A 21,111-nucleotide genomic window follows, 5' to 3' on the forward strand; every position below is an offset into this window, starting at 1 on the left:
CTATGAATAAAAAACTTAAGTCTTCACAAGAAGTACATTTTATTTCTATGAATTTTCGTTATATATTGTCACGTCGTTGCCATGGTGAAGTAGCGCTCATTCGTCGTTAACATACTTACTATAGCAAAAAGTGTCGTGACAACTTTTCGTAAGAATTTTTTCCGTCTAGCCCCCTTTCACAACGCGCGATAAGGAACTTCGTTCCAAAAAAAATCAAAAAAATCATCTGGTAGCCAAAGATTTCTGAATTGTCTATTTGAATTGTGTGAGTAAAGCATCGTTACACAACACACCTGTAAGCCAGAGGAGTAGGCAGAGATCACCCATATTTGGTGTGGCCAAATGAACCTCAGCAATCCACCTTAATTTAGATTATTTCAAAACTTCTTTTCCCTACACATACCTTCAGGTTCTATATTCGAAAATTCTTAATTCAGTTATCTCATGTCTTTTCATATAGAGTGTAAGGGATGTCAATACTCTTTTGTACAGATATACCTACTGAAATTGAAAACCTGTGATAAAATATAATTTTTTGGTTATTTCTTTTTTCTTAATTAAGAATGCGTAATCAAATACACAGTCAATAGATGTTAGAAATTATAACAAACCTAACCACCAAATGACAGTCGTATTAAAAAAAAATATTTGCTTAAACATTAAAACGTGTCAAAATAAATCCCATGGATTAATTCAAATTAATTTCACTGTCGATCATTCAGCCAGTAAGTGACATGTTTAAATATAAATTGTTATTTCAATTGAATTCGACTATAATAAAAGTGTAGTTATAAACAAGTACAGTTATACTTCTCAGTTGCTTGCCAGTGGCTAAATACACTTACGTGTGAAAGCCAAGAAGAAGAAAAAAAAAAACAAGTACAATAATGTAAAGTACAGTAATGTACAATACAAATAATCAAATGTAGATATTTCAGCGAGCCTTTTGATATGATAAGGCTCTTTAATGTTAATTCAAATGTCTTGAGATATGAGATAGTGGAAGTGATAAGGATGTGCACATATTAACAACGCTTTTGTATAAATAAGCCAAATACAACTTACTTAATGATAACGAAAAACCTTGAAATGTAATTTTCTTCCTCACTACTTATATACTTTATGCGTTAACATTTCCAAAACACTCTTATAGAAACATAGTTTTACATCTGTACTCTTACTAATATTACTCGTATAAATACGATGGATGGATGTTTCTTTGAAGGTATCTCTAAAACAGCTCAACAGATCTCGATGAAATTCGGCACAGATGTAGAGCATAGTCTGGATGAATCCATAGGCTACTACTATGTTTTTTTTTAATTACGCGCGGTAGGATTCGCAGGCTAAAGCTAGTTTTTAACATTTTTAAATATTTCGTATAGTTAACAATTTAACAATCAGATTAACATTTACATAACATTATTAAGAGGACTATTAAATCATTTATCTACACCCATACATATAAAGTATGCAGTTGAAATAATAAACCGTTCTTTTTTACGGATCGATTTTAGGTTTAACGGTAATTGCGTCCTCAATAGAAACTAATTGAACTTAATTCAACACTCAAACTATACATAAATATTTTAAGTTAACAACGCCTTGAATCAATTCTACGCAAGAATTTCCTTTGTTCCGTTACCTTTTTCATTATATTAACATGCGAATAATTTTTGCATTCAACTACAATTTATTCATAATAATTTAAAAGTCCTAATCGTAATTATCATGAAGGTTATCAAACGCAGGAAAACAATGCAAATTGCTATTATATTATGACATAAGCGTCCGTCAAACTTGTACTTATAAAATTAGCGAGTGTATCATTTTCTTAAAGGCCGGCAACGTATCTGCGGTTCCTCTGGTATTGCAGATGTCCATGGGCACCTTGACTGTATCGACGGAGGACCTAACGCAAAGGAAAAGAATATTTTACCATCCTATGCGTTCTCTCCTCCATTAATTCCAGTTCCCCTTCACATCGTTTCCTTATAAGAGAAGGATGGAAAGGAAAAGAGGATTAAGGTGAGGCAGTCAGTCGCATCAGTCCCCTGTTAATGTCAAAAAAGTTTCACAAGATCCTTGTTGGACTTTAATGTATTATCAAATTTTATACCCTTACTAACAGACCTGTGGAGTAATAAGTAAACTTAATTATAATCTCTGATTAACCACTGTCAAGATAAAAAAGGCCACAACACAAAAATTTAATCTTACTAATATTATAAATGCGAATGTTTAGATGGAATGGATGTTTGTTTGAAAGTATCTCCAAAATGGCTCAACGGTTCTTGACGAAATTTGACACGGTTGAAGAACATAGTCTGGAAGAACACAAAGGCTAATTATAAAGATTTTTTAATGCCGCGCGGACAGAGTTACGGTCGCCAGCTAGTAATAAACTATAGAATAATATAATAGATAAACTAATCACATGTTAATTTAAAGATGCGTAAAACAAACAAGTTCCTTTATACGAGTAATATACTGTTTATTTCTGCTTAATCAATTTTAAAAGTAGAATATATGAACAATAAACGGGCAATTACATTGTTGCCAACATAATAAAAATAATTTTATTTGATATTAATTTCAAGATGTCTTCCGCGATGTTAAATCAACTGACATCAATGATGTCTACTCTTTGACGATGAAGAATAGGACTAGACAAAGAGTCGTATTTATAATAAATAAATTCTGCCACTTTTTGTGAGGGTGACTGATGACACACACATGTGTATATCATGCTCGTAAGTAAAATTAAAATCGATATTTAAGCTCATGATAAGCAAACAACTATAGCACTTATTTGTTTTTATTCGTGCATGTATGCGTAAGAATGTAAGAAAGTAGAAGAAGCGAGAGATGTTTGTCAGGACGGCACCAAGTCAAGGTTCTTGGTCTTTGCCCACCTCTCTGAGTTACGGGCGTTATATTGTTGTTGTTTCGTTTTTATCTGAGCGCTGCTAGCCAGGTCCTGTCGTTTAGAAGTCAAAGTACCGAGCGGTCTATTAACTATTCATTTTGTATACGGAAATACAAACCTTGTTTAAGACCTTGGATTCGTTTAGAATACTAGATAACTAAATAGGTTTTTCCTTAGTTTTAATCGTTACTAGAATATGGAATTTGTTTTTGAAACTGGTTTCAAAACCTTGCTGACAAGGAAGGTGGTGCCGGTTTCAACCAAGTTTGGAAGAGCTTATTGATTATACAAAACGTTATAAGGAACCATATGTTTGCTTAAAACAGAAATAATGTATTAATTTGTCATTTTATAGAATATTTTTTTGGTTACAATCAAAACCTTGATAATTGTAAAAGAGACCTCTCTTCCGGTTAGGAAAAGACCTCTATTATAGAGAAATAATCGCGATCCTTTGGGCGTTTGTTTACCCAGGTTTCCAATATTGTTATATATCACAGATCAACTTATTATAAGTATAATATGACGAATGCTCATATAAAATTATAGGTATATCATACTAATATTATAAATGCCAATGTTTAGATGAACGGATACATGTTTGTTTGAAGGTAGCACCTTTTTGTGTGTTTGTGAATAACTCGTCGCATCTTTTCTTTCTCTGTTCTATATAATTCAGCTATATTAAGGTAAAACAAAATACAATGATCTTATCGTTAGTTTCTGACACCAAAATCCCCGTATTAAACTGTTTTCTCTGTTTTGTCACAGTTAATGAGAGTGATGACGATATGTTTTATTTTAAAACAATTAGAATTAACAGTAATGATAGTTTTGTATTGAATACGTTGTAAATGACAGTTATTTAGCGCAGTGTAACCGTGGTGCGTTAACAATACGACTATTGTGCGATGTTAACTCTTAGAATTACACAAACTCTCATTACTAGACCACTTTGTGTAGAGATTCCAATAGATTTCGTAAAGCACGAATAAAAGCTAAGACTACGACAAGGAGACATATCCCTCAATTTAATTATTAAATGTTTTGGTAATATTAAATTTAAAAATACTTTACGCAAGAGGGGCTTTTGATTTTAGAGGACCTAGTGAATGGAATTTGAGCGAAGGCCCTATCTCTAGACCTTGTGTTTAGGAATTAGTGGGGACCCAGTGTGTTCTAGTGGTAAAGAAGATAATGCTGGTTTGATAATTGCAAATGTTGAACATAAAAATGATGCTCCATTGTTTCTTTTCAACACAAAGATACATTTTTATTTCAATATTTTAATATACGATCTTGTCTGTCAACTATGATCACAACTTTCTAATTTTATTTTTCTACGAGGATTGTAGATATCTTGTCTAACATAATTAATGGAGTATCAGTTGGCTAATCGTACGTTACTAAAATTAAAATAATTAACTACAAATAAAAATATTAAACATAAATCTAAAAATATATGAATAAAGATAGAAAAAATAATGACAGCCGTTTCCCGCGCATTCGCCATATTGGTGTTGCGATAAAAAAAAAAGAACACTGAGTTTCCTTATCGTCACCAAAAGTCAACATCGTTATGCGGAAAGCGCTTTAGTTGCGGACCGTTTGGGCCGTTAGGTAACCGTGAAAAAATAATCCAACGCCCACCGAGCTTGCTTTACGGTATTTCGAACGAGCGACAGAGATAGCTGGGCCCCTATGTTGGTAAATTAGAAAGAGTGCACACGTTTTTGCGTGTTTCGTCACCAAACATTAGTTTGGATTAAATGAAGGTTTTATTACATTAATTACTTGTCTGTGGTATCTTCTTGGAAATGTTCAGGTAACTGTTTTAAATGGTCAATTGGAGTTAAGTATTACTGTTAAGTGGTTGTTGCAAACTAAATTAGCATTACTGTTTTAATTTAGTTTAAAACATCCGTTTTTGTACGTTCGATTTTTAAATGATTTTACAAATAGGACGAAAACTCAAAATGTTGTAGCAAAAACAAATTTCTTTGTTTTTTCCGAATTTACCAATCAAACAAAACATTTTATTTGTCAAATAACTGTCAGCATAAAAGAAATTTGTACCATTTAATTGAAAAGTATTGCTTATTTAAAATTAATTAATTTATTATAATTTTCGAATACAATTTTATCAGATTAAACTAACAAAAACTGATTTTGCAGTCTCTACCTTTTTGCATAATTAAATAAGAAATTACAATTTAATAAATTTCCTTGAGTTTAATGAACGTATTTTGATATAAAAAAACGGAAATCTTTTTATAGTTCAGTTAGTAAAGAAACAAAATTCCCAGCCACTTTATTTTTAACTTTTGTTATTTTTGTCACGCCAAAAATAAATATTTTTATTTTTAATTTTCCGAAGGTCGAGCATAATTATTTTGTCGCAAATTTATTTTTGGATAATTCAAAATATAGTAATGATTAACATTTTAAATCAATAATATTGTGTTTATAAATACATGACCTTAAAAATAAAATACAGGCAAGTACTTAATTAATAATCAAAGAACATCCTTGAAAAAGTAAATGCGACAAATTGAATATGATAAAAACACTTGAAAACACGTCATTCTGCAAAGCTAGGGATTAAGAACACAATGTTTGAACAAGCTTTTATCTGAAAATTTTTAGATAAGTACTTCGTCAACCGTGTACCTACTTTATTTAGTGGGATTACAACAAAGTCCCACCAAAAATGTATTAATAATTTGACTGCAGAATCATTCTTATTTAAATATTTCTTATGAATCTTTATATATCGTGATTTAATCTTTAAATTAGCCGCTCCACGATGTGGCCAGCTATAATGAAAAGAGGTCGTATTTCTTTCTAAATATTTCCTATAAACCTTTAAATTACAATATAATTAGTTGATGATTATTAAACGGTAGATAAAGTTAATTTTAGGTGAACAATTTTTGAATTATATTAATATTTATTCAATTAAATTGTATAACTGAAAGAAATAAGTAATATTTTTTTGAAAAATGTTAAGGTTAAAAGGAACGGACTTTGTACAACCTCAATAATTTACCGGACGACAATATTAAAACGAGTTTATTTTTGTTGTATATACTTTTTTGTGTGAATTGAGATCTAAAAATAATTTTTTTGTTGATTTTTATGACTATTTAATATGTATATTGACATTTTAAGATATACTTAATACTTTTTTTAAATTTTAAGAAAAGGAAACATGCACAATATGCCTTATACGTAGTTGTGACGTACGAATTAATTACTTAAAAATTAATTACTCGCTGTAATATAAAAACACTAGCTTTTTCTTGCGACTCCTTATTAAAAAAAAACTTAACTAGTAGCCTATGTGTTCTTCCAGACTATGTTCTGCATCTGTGCCAAATTTCATCAAGATCCTTTGAGCTGTTTCAGGGATACCTTCTAACAAACATTAATCCATCCATCTAAACATTCGCATTTATGATACCAAGATTAGTTAGATTAAAATCAATTCCTACGTAGGTCATAAATAAGAAAATATTTTAGTGTGCTAAAGAGTGACATCTATGGTATGTTTATAGTTGTTTAAGATTGTGACTGATAAATATAGATGGCGGTAGTAGCTTCATCTTTTTAAAACCTTCCGTTCCTTTTTAAGATTATATTTTTTTTTCTTCGTCTACAAAGGTTTAAGAAATTTATATGACAAAGCCGAAATCCAAAAGTATTAAGAAATGTAAAAAAAAAAAATTACAGTATATGTAAAATACAGATAATGAAATAAAAATTCATACTCAAAATGTCAACACTTTAAATGCCTTTGGTATAATTTTTATTGTCAAAACCTGGTTTTTAAATGTCTCCAGTCGGACTGGTGAAACTCAAAATTGCAAACTTCCTAGTAAATTAACTTACATATAAGAAAAAAGTTCACCATCTTAAAATGTCTTAATTACGGTATTTCCTTCACTTGATGGCCTTGTACACTTTTCGACACGATTGTACGATGAGATAGTTCCGCATTGTACGCATTTCTATAATTTTAAAGTTTTATTTGATGTATTCAATAATATTAAAAAAGGAATGTTATTATTTTCCTAAATGTATAATTTACTAGCTGTCGCTCGCGACTCCGTCCGCGCGGAATTTAAAAATAACAAGTAGCCTATGTGTTCTTCCTCACTATGATCTACCTCTATGCTAAATTTCATTAAGATTCGTTGAGCCGTTCTGGAAACACCTTCATACCTATAAAAGAAAGTCGTGTTAGTTACACTATTTATAACTCAAGATCGGTCGAACTGATTTAGCTGAAAATTGATGGGGAGGTAGCTTAGAACTAGGAGACGGACATAGGAACTTTTTTATCTTGTGTGTATTTTTCTTATTCCGCGCGGACGGAGGAGTCGCGGGTTAAAGCTAGTTTATAATATTAGCAAGATAAACCTATTTAATAAATCTAATAGTATAAATAAGAATGTATTTTTGTGTACATATGTTACTCTTCTGTCTTTTCTCTGCGTAAGCGAGAAACGTCGCAAGATACATTGTCTAGTCCCAATAAACGACCTCCAAAACTCGGTCTAGACAGAAAAATCTATAAACCAGAAGAATATCGCAAAATTTCACGGTAAGGTTATATTAAGATTCTATTATCGTATCTAACATTTCGAAAGCATTTTAAAATTGCATTACGAAATAACTATAAATAGTTTCAATTCAGAGCATTAATTTGTTACTGGGCCCAAAAGTCCATTGCCGGTTATTCATCATTATCGTAATAACTGCACGGAAATCGAATGCAGCGACATCGGCCTTGATTTGTTTTTATTTAAAGTTAACTGTGGAAATATCGACGTACAGTTCCACTGTGTTTCACTTGTATTAATATATATTGTCATACCTTTCAGTCTCTATGTCAAAATAGAGACAACAATGTTTATTAAAATGAGTATCACTGCAGTGGAATTGTACGTTTATTGAGGTAAAATTTGCGTGACTATTTCGTTATGCCGAATACCGTATGTGAGATGCGTAACCGGTTGAAACGAATTTATCGTTTCATGTGGGGATTAATCTACTAAGAGCCGCCATACACGGATTCCTTCAAGGGCAGCTACGAGCGGTTGGTGATCGGCTGTAACATTTGTAACACTCTGTAATCTGTGTTTGGTGAGCCTTAATATTTTCAATTGAAACAAAATTACTGCAGTCGCAAAAGTTTTTTTTATGAAGTTGGTTTTAGACTACGAAATAAAATCAATTACCTCCTGTTCCTAAACAAAGTTTTGAAACATTTCATGTTGAATGTTTATCGAGTGGATTTTAAGAGCATTGGAAATTAATTGTTAGTTTTTTAGTTACCTTTTTCTAAAATGTTATACCATTTTATGAATTAATGGCTTTTTGGGATGGATCCGAAGTTGTTTTATTTTAAGCATAGGTACTGTTTTCTGTTTTTAAAACACGGTAGTAAAACTGGCAATGTATGTGTAAATATAAAATTATTGTGAATTTAAAAACCTGACGTCTACGACGTTATACGATACGCCATGATAAAGCATTGTACGGTTCGTTAGCGCAGTAGCGTTTGTACTTCAAACTGGGATTTGACAATGTTCATACAAATTTTTATACTGACCTTTTAAATCCACAATATTGAAACAACCTTATATTAAGAATGATCATTACGAAGGATCTCTATCATGTATTAATATTTAATTTTTACCTCCTCTGTTTCAGTGTTGATGGAACTTTTGTCTTGCAATATGCTTTGACATCGTGGGACCTAGCATGAAAATTTGTAAAAAATTGTTTGTAGCGTCATCGACAAAGTTGTATTATACTTGTACGACAAATTTAATACAATTTTTGATATATTTTGTAAATGATTACGAAAACACATATCGCAAATATTCGTGATAGACCATCAGCTGTTTAGTTTTTAGTTTGTACATAAAAATACTCGTAGAACGGCCTTGAACTACGGTTGTTACAAATGTAACACTTATTCAGGAAGCAGCTTTAATAATAAGAAAACAAGCATTTTTCTTGTTTTTAAGCACGAATTCAATTTCATTTAAACCCATGTTTCCAAACATATAACAGACGTACTCGTATAGTGTAAGTACAACTTGTATTGCTTCTGGGCACACCGGGTCATTACTAAGCTAGCATTGAAGGCTTGACTAATTTCATTTGATCAGAGATTTGCGCGTTCCGTTGGGAATTTGCACCGCTTTAATTGTACGCCTATAATGCTGTTAGTTAACTGTAATGGACGAATGTAAATCGGATTTTAAAGTGTTTTATTCTTTTGTGGTTTATTACTTTTTATTTATAATGTATAACAATAAATAAAAATAAATAAATAATTCAAGTTCGTAGACATAATTGACATCACTTGACAGCTAGATAAAGGCAAAGGTTTTCTGTCCATAAGTCCACAAAAAACTATATCAAATGGGTTTTATTTTGTGCATGTCCAGTGTTAAAAGACCCCACTTATTAGAGTCGTCAGAGTGAAAGAAAAAAAAATATAACAACCAATTGCCGTTTGAAAAAATAATAGCAAACCAGCCGTTTACGGTAACTTAGTTTCTATTAATAAATTATATATACTTACGAGAGTTATCAGAGCGTGTAGTGTCGCTATATGCTTGTACTAACATATGAGCGTTACAATTTGAACCTTATTTGTGTGAGATTAGATTAAGAAATAGCTTGTTCACATGTGATTTTACGTCGTTTTATTAGTGTTTTCGAGTGGTAGTGTTACCATGTATTGCTTTTTGAATAACATGTCAGAAAGGACAGTATTTTAACAAGATCATGACCATTTGTTGTTCTGTGTGAAGCTATTTCAATCATAATTTTTGTAGTAAGTTACCAATTGTTATTTTAATTTAAAACTTACTAAATGTCGCCTGTGACTTCGTCTAAAATTGCAAGCTTATGCGGTTGTCATTTTTTTTTATAAATTTACTATATCTCGGTACCATTTCCACCAAGCTTTAAGCTTGTATTAGCATATGGTTTACTAAGTAGTGGTAGACGCCAGCGACAGCATCTGTTACACGATTGGGTCGGCTCGACCGGTGCAATATCACGACCACACAGAAGACATCTACACGTTCAGGTTCGATCAACGCCATGTACCAATGTGTTTTTCGATTTTTGAACTCCACATGTACATTCATCCGACGTTCTTACGATGAAGGAAAACATCTGCAATGAAATTGAAAGATATTTGTGAAGTCAACCAACCCGTACTGGGCCAGCGTGGTTGACTGTGGTTTAGTCACCCCTAAGTTTGGATAGGCTCCGAGTCCCTTGGTGGAGACATATAATGAATTGGCGACGATGTTCTGGAGTCGCATAATAAAAAATACAGCCTTCTACACTTTCGAATTTTAGATTTAATATCAGAAATCAATACTAAAGAGCTGCCTAAGTGCGTATTAAATAATAATCTTACAGACATGTCTGATATGTTATGAATATATTAAGTAACCTTGGCTGTTGCAAACAGCATCCGGTAGCGTTTATCACTTGTACCTAAAAGCTTTTGTCATGTTATCACTGGGAGGGGAGGATAAGAGTTTGGTATTGAAAATTTCCTGTTTAATATAATTATGGGACTCCCCAGAAGTTAGTGACAAAGGAAAAAATCTATATACCTAGGTGTAATTTAAAAAAAAAAACAAAATTTTAAGAATAATAACTTCGAGAAATGTTATGTCCTTTTTTCTCAACAATTGGTTTATTAGCAAAAACAATTGAATAAAAATGTTTCGTGTTTTTTTCTTAAGATTAAAATCAGATGAAAAATCGTTCAAGAACCGTCTTTAGTTTTACACAGACAATGTATTGTCATCCCTCTTATTCTCTTTTAAAAAACAGAGTAAAAAATATTCCTTAAAGAAATTGTATTGTCCTAAAATCAATATTCATCACGGTCTCTCTACAGTTCACATTGGTTGCGTACATTTTGGGTTCAGACAAAACTGCGGTTGTGCACTTGACTTGCATTATCAGCAGCTGATAACAGCCCATATTAGCTCCTTATCGTATGTACCGTTATCACCTACTAATACATATATATATCATGTAAATATACATTATACATGGTATGACGTAAGTATGTCACACTCGAAATGTATTAGATTCAACACTACTATATGTGAAACATGACTAAATTGAAGCGATATTTTTCTAAAAGCATGAACTTTTTATTAAGTTTTTTACGCTAAATCGAACCACTATAAAACGACATTATAAGGTACAAAGTTTGGTTAATTTACTTCGAGTCAAACGGACACTCAGAGGAGATGTTTCGTATAAAATCAACACTAGTGATTATTTAACGTCTGTATTTGCAACAGATAGTCCGAAATAATATTCTAAAATGTACATTTATCTTTTACTATTTAAATTCAAAGTTGTCTAAAACATTTCAAGGAAAAAACTCAAGGAATCTAAACAAATATATTTAAAAAAAAAAAGCAAGAAACTGTGACAACATTATCGGAATTTAAAAACGTAAAAAATATTACGGTATCAAAATAATGCAATACGAAAAACACGAACGGACAGACAAAAACAACGAGCGTCATAGCGTGATACATATGTATGAAATGAGTTCAGAAATCATTTTATAATAATAAAGCCTGTGTTCCTACAGAAGCTTAGCGATGGCTATAAATATTATTTACTCATTTTTTTATTATGACATTTCTTTACAAAAACAAAAAGATTTTTTATTATTCTATCTAACATTTTTAGATTACTAATACAGTCAAATGTAATACGCATAATGCGTTACTCCATTGGAATTCTCAGGCGAGAAGTTAGCCGATTTACACTATGCAATACATTCATTCAAAGCATATTTGCAGCCATATTCACTTAATGTTTCTCAAAAAAATGTGACAACTTTTTTTCTTTACTGTAAGCTAAACCAGCCACATACGTCCAATAGCAATTATAAAAATTCTTTTCGAGATAAAAAAATCCTTAGTTAAACTAAGGAACGTACTATTTCTGCATTGGAGATATGTATTTTAGCTTTTAGTGGTCAACACGGCTATTTTGTTCCCTGTCCGTGAACTGGTCGTGGCATTGGGTGAGTGGGCCGCACTTTGTATTCGATAATCTTCAGCTTTGCATCAGTTCTGAAGTCACGTTTGAAAAGTTATTGAGTTTTCATTCATTTCATTCCGTAATATTGTACTGTCCCTTTCGGAGTCGTTAAGTGGTCACTTCATCTATCCCTTAGTGAAGATTTCTTAAGTCTTCCTTAACGATACCACTCTGAGAGCGGCAATTCTTTTGTTATAAAGAAATTCTTCTCTTACTTATTAAAAATAAATTTATAGCTAATTGGAGTTGAAAGTATATGAAATCATATGAAAATCAATGCGCAATAATAGGCTTAGTTATTTAGTTTCATTTTGCAAGGCATTGAATTATTCCTTTTTCTTAAGTATAAGGTGGCAAACGAGTTAGCAACCATCTAAATTTGCTATAATAGCGAAGGAACCAAAGCCCATAGACAATTTCGGAGGTGATGTCTAGCTTCAATCGACAGAGGAGGGAACGTACGGTAAAAGGATGTTTCCGCTTTCTGTACTTCCCTTCTTAGCCAAATCTACCTCCCCATCCTATTCCTTTCTTACAAGAAAAGGGTGAAAAGGGGAAATTAGGACGAGATGGTGACTCATAATCTAACTTCTATTATATGTACTTGACTGGAAAAAACCCCTTGTATAAGTATTCTAAGAAAAGTCCATTGTCCTTTCGTCGGACAAATTTGATGGATAATCGATATTGTAAAGGCGACTTTACAATAGAATACTGTGAGTGCAGTCACCTCAGAATAATGCAAAATGTGTCTAGTACGTTTATTAATGAAAATTTGTACACGTAAACAGGAAAGTAATGAGATGTGGATGGGTACAAAGAAGTTATGCATAATAAGTCAATGAAATCGGATAAGACGTCTGATAGAGATGTAAAAGAATAGTCAGTACATACTACAGCGACCCTTCGTAGGAAGAAGGGCAGTATTTAATTCCAGTTATGACGTACTACGAATAGAGTTGTAAATAGAAGTTAATGCTAAAGTATAATTAATCGACTGCTTTTTAATTGTGTTTAAAAGTTTATTGTTTATAAAAATAACATTATAGTTGATTCAATTGTATAGTTGATGTTCATTGAGTATTCTCTTCACTTTTAAAAGATGTAAGAAATAAAAGTAAATCAAATATACAGTGGTTTTCTTCACGAACAAACCTTAAAGTAAGTTACAAAAAGTAGCAAAGTAACACCTACGTGGCCGACGCCGGCGCTAGGGAAGAATCTAGAAAAATGTCTGCGGTGCGAAATGAACTTTCTTAAAAACTAAAAGTCGGACCTACGAAATTACTTTTCTCGGACAGTGCAATAAAACTCTTTGGGGTAAAGGCGAGTCCCTAGTAGCAGCGATTGAAATTTACTTATTTTTTCAACGTATAACAATGAACTTACTTTACTTAATGTATACATATCTTTGCTGTGTTTTTGATATAATATAAATGCTTTAAAATCATACTTTTCAAAGACATCTTTAAGTATATTGCGCTGAAATCCATCGATGAAGTTTGCGTGTCAGTGAAATTCAATGAAACTTGACAGAGTAATTTAGCGACTATTAACGTACGATCAATTCAAACAATAATAATAAATAATTTTTATGTTAGTGTGATAAATATACATATATAAATTCTATAAACTTTACAATTCTTAATGTATTGAATTAATTTATCCCGCTTTACAATTTGAATAATGTCAACTAAGGTGATAAAAGAAGACAGGCGTGGCAAGTGATAGAAGAGAACGTCTGGTTGCGTTGTCTGCGATGAGTGTTCAAAGGCTCGGTTTTAGTGATCTTTTTCTTTCCTCTTCCATGACCTGATAGGGCAGTTACTTTGACAGATAAGATGACATTTAATGTTGGTGCTGTCGAACGTTGCGTAAAAAATATTGTTGATTTCTGATTATTATAAACTGGTCAATAAATATGTGGAGTTGTATTTTGATTAGTTAGTCACTGAGTGTTTGAAAAAAGGAACAAATTTCCCAAGTTGACATCGAAAATGTAGTAATAATTAAAACCACTCACGCATTTCAGGATGGATGTTAGGTAGAGCTCACGATTTCACTTGTAGCGCGATCCTGAAAGAAGCGAGAGATTTACTCTTGCTTCAATATGTATAGAAAACTTAATTAAGTTATGGTACTTCGTTTAATGAATTAAAACGTCTTATCATTGAACACTTTTATTGGATGTAACACCACTATAATAGCTATTTAGAATCAGAAATTCTCACATTCTGTATATCAAAGACAATCTTAAAAACAATTGAAGAAATTTTTTCAAAGACTACTTGATTGTATTCATTCTCAAAGCTTAGTGACTTCAATGTTAATCTTTAGCTAAAAGATAATTTTTTTTTGAATATTAAAATGTTCAGACAACAAATATGAACAAAAAATAATTTATGTTACAAACACAAGGGAATAATTAGACTGTCCGCTGCTAAACGGGCCCCACCCGAACGGGAGACGGGACAGGGATGAGGCAGGGTGTAGGGGGGCAAGGGGGAACGTAATTGGGACTTTTTCTTTGGACTTTAGCCTTTTGTTTTGCAAAGCGACTTCTTTCTTGCCCCGCGACAGAATCGATGGAGGACGAAATGAGCTGCCTTTGATTCCGCACAGGTTATTGAACGAAATAACTAGACGTTATTGCATTTATATTCATTAAATTGTTTTTTTTTTTAGTAATTAACAACCCCCAATGTAATTGATTATATGTATTTTTATCTTTTACTGAATACAGTTCTATCGAACTATTTTGTAACTGACTTGAAAAGCGTAATTATAATTTATCTTTTAATACTTTTTAGAGTGGGTAGAAACGTTAATTTCTTATGAACTAATCAAGTATTCAAGTCCAAGATATTCTGACACTCAAGTTAAAAGTAAAATAAAATTATTTTTCAGAGTTACTAACAGACAATACTGTCACCCATAGAAATGTTAAAAATTATTAAATACTGGGTTATGCACTTTACACACTGGAATAATTTTTTTTAGTAAATTTTCACAAGTCTAGGTTAATTATCATTACACATGCCCATTGCTACCCTCAGCTGTAATAGAGGCTTTGTTTCCATTGTCTCTCACACACATAAAATATTTCTAGTGTGCCCACACGGGCTCAATTTAGACGACCTGATCTAATTAACAAATGCCAATTTAGAGAGCCGACTTGGACTAATGGAATACAAAGAGTGGCTCACCTCATACATTTTTTAAGCAGAAAAGAATTTTATGTGCCAGTTTTTTTTCCTTGGATTAATGGAATAGAGAGGTCATTCGTATTGTACTACAATAAGACGAATGTTTTATTTAATTATTTAAAAATATATTTTTCAATTATATTTCAATATCACGGTCATTTATTCCTCATTGTCCTTTAAAAAATTAAAGAGTTACTTGCATTTAAAGTATTATATGTGAAAAAAAAATAAAAACAAAAGTACTTCATATTAAATGTATTTTTGTCGTTATTATTAATATGTTATTTTTGGAAATTAATGACGCACAAAATGTGTATTTTTTTCACCAACATTTGCTGTTCTTTTATATTTATCTGTCAAAACCTTCACTTACAAGGCGAATCAGAATGTTATCGAAAACAAAAGTAGTGATTGGTGTTAATTGTCAACAATGTCGTCAATTTTAATATGCACGTTCTATAAATAAAACTAAAATGATTTCATGTATTCTCACACAATAATAAATAATGTCACGGAAATAAGAGAAATAAATTAATGAACGTGCTTTATGAATCTTTACCCTTGATATTTACACTATAATTTAACAAATATTCTTGTGTTCAATGTTCTAGTTTATGTTTTTTAGCAGTACTTGTGATGCAATTTTTTTTAATATATTTATTTTCGCTAGATTTACATCTTGTATGTTTTATGAATTACTTTAAGAGATTAGAGTTAACCTTACATTTTTTTGTTACTAAGCAAAACAAATATGCAAAAAGAAAAAAAATAAAGACAACTCCACACATGTTGTTGTCCTAGTTTCTCAATACCTCCTTTGTTGAAGAAATTTTAATTAAAGTTTAGAATGAGGAATTACGTACGTTTTTCAATTTATCGATTTTACAGTGGGGAGATACGTTTTCCTTATTTTTTGATATTAATTTGACTTGAAATCAAGACATTAATCTTTAGTTTTGATAATAATCGGCCATTCTGAAAAACTTAATTATTAGACAGTTGACTATAGTCCGACAAACTTATCTGGCTAGATATGATTGAGTGAAACAAGAAAACAATAGCTCATTGTAAAAAATGTCACAAGATCCTTGTTCAATTGTATTTGTTTTTGCTTTTCTATGTCTTACCCTTGATTTCTGAAACCAAAATAGAGTATTTTTAAACGTGGATTTTGGTCTGCGAAATCCACGATAAGTAGTATGTTATATTTTTTTGTCAGCATTAAGTTTGATAACAGTGCCTCTCCCACCTGGTTCGCTTAAATTTTGTTGCATTATTAATTACCAGCATTTTTTATTCTTATAATATCTAGACTTAAATGACGATAAAAGGTAGTAAAGTTTAAATTTATATAAGTTAAGTTTACCGTCCATGTTATTGTATATTGAAACATTGTTAATATTGATGTTAAATTAGTTATTTTTCCTCGTACCCTTGCTTTTTGGTGGACAAAATGGCGGATCTATCAATTGCCTCACGACACGCGACACACAATCCATTATGGCTGTTGCACGTGATGGCAGTGGCGGCGACAATTTCGGACACTGATAGTGACCACATTATAATAAAAATATGTTACTTTGTGTGTTATATTTGACGTAGTATGTAATTTTTAAAACCATTATTTCATAGCCAGTTCAAATGTTAAAGGACATGTGTAGGAAAATAGCAGTAAAAAGAGATTAGGATTTCTGCTTTAATAATAAAATTTATTGGTTGAACAAAGGGACAGGAATACATAAATTGAATACCTAACAATGTAAGACAGACCTACTACTTTGCGTCAGTAATTTGAAGTCTTCATACTTTAAATTACTGACGCAAAAAAGTGCTTGTGTTTCGCGGTAGACATTTTTTTTATGCTAAAATGTAATACATTTAAGCATATAAATGTGGAACATGTCGGCAAAGTGGCAGCGGTCTCGTAACGGTGGGTTTCTACTGCAACATATCGTAGTCTCTGTCATTCTCTAGAAAAAATAGAGTTTATATTTTTATGTGTGTCGTCGAAACTTCTGATAAAACAGCGACCAATATTTTGAGGAGCTCTATAGCCAAATGTTTTAATCGTCAATGTAACTTCTCTTCTAACCTGATACCCTAATAGCTGGGTCATCGTAAACAATAAAACGTGACATGTGACCACTGTACAAAGGTAAATTCCATAGACAACATGTTTTCGACAGCTCTTAAAAAAATAATAAAAAAGGGTATGGGATTTTCGTTCTGTTTATGAATCGAGGTCGCGCGTGCTGTATCGTCTCTCGACGGGTTTTACACGAATTCAACGTGTTTTTATTCCGGCTTTAATTTCATTGTTATATGATGTTGGGGTTCGTATAGTTGTAATTAAAGTTTGAATTGTGTGTTTAATTAGTTTTGAGTTATGCTAGGTTTAGTGGGTGTATTGAAGAGCAGAAATTGATTTATAAAGGTCTTTTATTGAAAGAAATGAAATCATAATTGGTTAAACTATATTTCAATGCAGGTGACAGTTGATAATACCTTTAGTGTACTTTAATCACTTACAAGTAATTTTGGACTTAATTATCTCATGGGAGCAATTAGGGCAAAAATAACTAACAATACTGTCTAATTATTTTTGCCCTAATTATTTTTGGATTTATGTATGTATGTCCATACCATGGTGACGTCCTGTAACGGAAACAGCTTGACCAATTTCGATGAGAGTGTTCATTCAACTCGATTTTTGCCTCAAAATATCATTGGTGCAATCAGGCTTCTTTCTTTTTTTAGTACTAATTTAAGTAAGATGGTGACAAAAGAGTTTTTATTTGAATTATGTGGAAGAGAATTAGGGTGGCAGAATCGTTATTTCGAGGGTAGATTACATCTATAAATAAAGCGTTGACCTCCCAAATATCGGTGGAAGTCAATTGACGAAATTCGATGCAGGTGTTCTTGTAATTATATATACATATTATGTTAAAAAGAACAGTAAAAGTTTAAGAACTTAAAACGCAAACTCAATTTTTTTTTGTCAACTAGCTGTCGCCCGCTACTGTTTAGATGGATGTTTGTTTAAAGGTATCTCCGGAACGGCTGAATGGATCTTGCTGAAATTTGGCATAGATGTGGAACATAGTCTGGAAGAACACATAGGCTACTAAATAAGATTTTTTTATATTCCTCGCGGATGGAAGTCATGGGCCACAACTAGTATTCTATAAACTAAACTTAGTGTAGACCAATAATATTACATTAATATTCATTGTAAAAATAAAAAACGCACTATAAAAAAATTTCCATTAAAAGTGAAGTTACGAAAAAAAATTAAACGGGCATCAAAAGCATCTCAGCTATGAGCCACCGACGAAAAAAATCGATATTTAATTAGTACTTAAAGGTACTACACAAAAGTTGGAGCACTCACAAACACACGCACACACAAGCTGACACGCACACAAAGTTACTACGCACACAAAGAGAATTGTAGTAACCGCGTTATCTACGTAATAGTCCACCCTTGCAGTTTTTCGCCTAGGTCCCTGTCTAGGTCTGTTACGAACCTAGGGAATAGGGTGCGCCTAGATAAAAGTACGGTCAGCACATATGATACGATTCGATTAAAAAAAGGGAAATTTTGTAACATTGTATTTTTTTAAATTTCTAATAGAAAATTACGTTATCACCGATAATTTGCTGATTTGGGTTATTTTTTTATTTTTCCATTACATATGTATGAAAGAACTTTATAGTCAAATATTTGTATTAATTTCAGAGAAAATAAAAAGTTAAGGGTGCCAATTGTAAAAAGGTGTAGTCAGATTTGTAAAACTTCAAATAATCCAAACTTTTTCTTTTCGAGGAACTTGTGGAGTTTAATTTCTTATGAAGTTACGTTGTCGGATCCAAAGTTTTTTGTATTGTCAAAGACTGGAATTTATTCTAGACTAGATGTTAGCTATTAAAAAAACTTAGTAGCCTATGTGTTCTTCCAGAATGTGATCTACATATATACCGAATTTCAGTTAGATCCATGCATCTCTTTTGCAGATACATCCATCCATCTATCCATCCAAACATTCGCATTTATAATATTAGTAAGTAAGGCCAACCACAAAAATATTTTATTTACAATTCTATAATAATGACTTAATGAGGAATCATTTTGCTATTCTGTTGACTCTACTTTAACCGAACCCTCTCTACCAACGATTTGTTTTAGAGGTCATCGCCCTCTCTCTGTCCCTTTTTAACATTATGCTACGCACGTTTTACCTCTCTTTCACACACGGATGGGGAAACACGCCTACGGAACTCTGTAAAGGAAGGCCTTTGATTTTTTCCACTGAAAAAAAAAAAACCGGAAGTCCGTATTTCGGAGACATTTTGTTAAGAAAAATTGAAAGTATATATTTTTTTCATGTACATTCTTTTCGATCCTAAAATAAAATTGTAACCAACGTAGCGAAATGTTTTTAATTTATTAAAAGAAATGTAGCTCCGTTTTTAGGGTTTTCAAAGGTTTCGTTCCTTTTTTTCAACGGACAATAGATGCCATTTAAAAATATTTTAACCAGATATTTTAAATTAAGAACCACTTTATATTACTTCATTTGTTATTTTTTATTATTTTAATGTATTTAACTTTTGGTGAAATTTATTGTGCAAGATATTTGCTCACTTTCGTAGCTATGCTCAATACAACAGTGACACATTATACGGTTGTTGTACATTACATTTATGATTGAACTAGCTGTCCACCGCGGCTCCGTCCGCGTGGAATTAAAAAAAACGTAATAAGTAGCCTGTGTTCGTACAGACTGTGTTCTACATATGTGCCATATTTCATTAAAATATATTGAGCCGTTACGGAGATACCTTCTAACAAACATTCATCCATCCGTCCATCTAAACTCTAAATCTAATCTAATCTAAACTCTAATCTAACTTCCGCGCGAAATAAAAAAAAATACTTAATTAATAGCCTATGTCTTTTTCCAGGCAATTTTTTACATCTATGCAAAATTTCACCAAGATCCATACATCCATCCATCTAAACTTTCGCATTTATAATATTAGTAAGATGTTAATAAGTAATTAATAGAATTCAAATAGTATCAAACAAACTAGTTTATAAACTTAAACACTGTAACCGTAGTTTAATGTTATAGGACTAGATGTATTGTAAACAGCAATCATTTATAACTTTTTTTTATGTTTTCTAAAATTTTGAAATTAAAACTAAATTAGTCTTATAGAAAGATATTAATATTTTAAAACCCACGCTGGATCCTTATTTTGTTAGGTTTTTAAGTTTGCGCATACTAATCATATCTATGGCCTCAGTAAAACATGTTAATTTGATTGGCGTTTTTTCTTCTTAAAAAATAATAATAAAGGCCGAATCATAAAATAACATGATTGTATCCGTTAAGTTAGAGTTACATCCTTTCATTAAATTTAAAGGAAAAATTTTAAATACTGATATTCGTAATAGCCCAAAACTTTACATAACTTGATGTGAAAAATATATGTCAATCTTCATAATTGCCTAGTATAATAATTGCACGAAATATGATTACGTACAAGCATAAGGAAAACATTGTTACAAGTTCACGAACGAAAAGTTACAGACGAAAAAGTTTTGAATCGTTTAAGACACTGGCCACTTAAAAAGGGAAAGTCGTCGGGTTTCTTTTAAGAAATATAAAAGTACTTTATAAAAGGATCTTTGACGTAGGTCAGTGACCCAGCCGTCATTCATTCCAATTTCAAACTTGGAATTCCGAGCGAAGAAGCCAAACGCGCCTCACGCACACGCACACAAATTGGGGCTTTAATTTGTATTTATGTAGGACACGCACACATTGAAAATGGGTCGACACACCACGT

At 31.8% G+C, this 21,111-nt stretch overlaps 1 protein-coding gene across 1 annotated transcript in view; it reads right to left on the bottom strand.

Annotated features, from left to right (window-relative positions):
• The window catches only part of LOC106720566 (mushroom body large-type Kenyon cell-specific protein 1), a 157,916-nt gene that overhangs the window by 50,829 nt on the left and 85,976 nt on the right, over positions 1-21,111 (bottom strand).

This window comes from Papilio machaon, chromosome 24, assembly GCF_912999745.1.
Source record: "Papilio machaon chromosome 24, ilPapMach1.1, whole genome shotgun sequence".
In the NCBI taxonomy this organism is placed as follows: Eukaryota; Metazoa; Arthropoda; class Insecta; order Lepidoptera; family Papilionidae; genus Papilio; species Papilio machaon.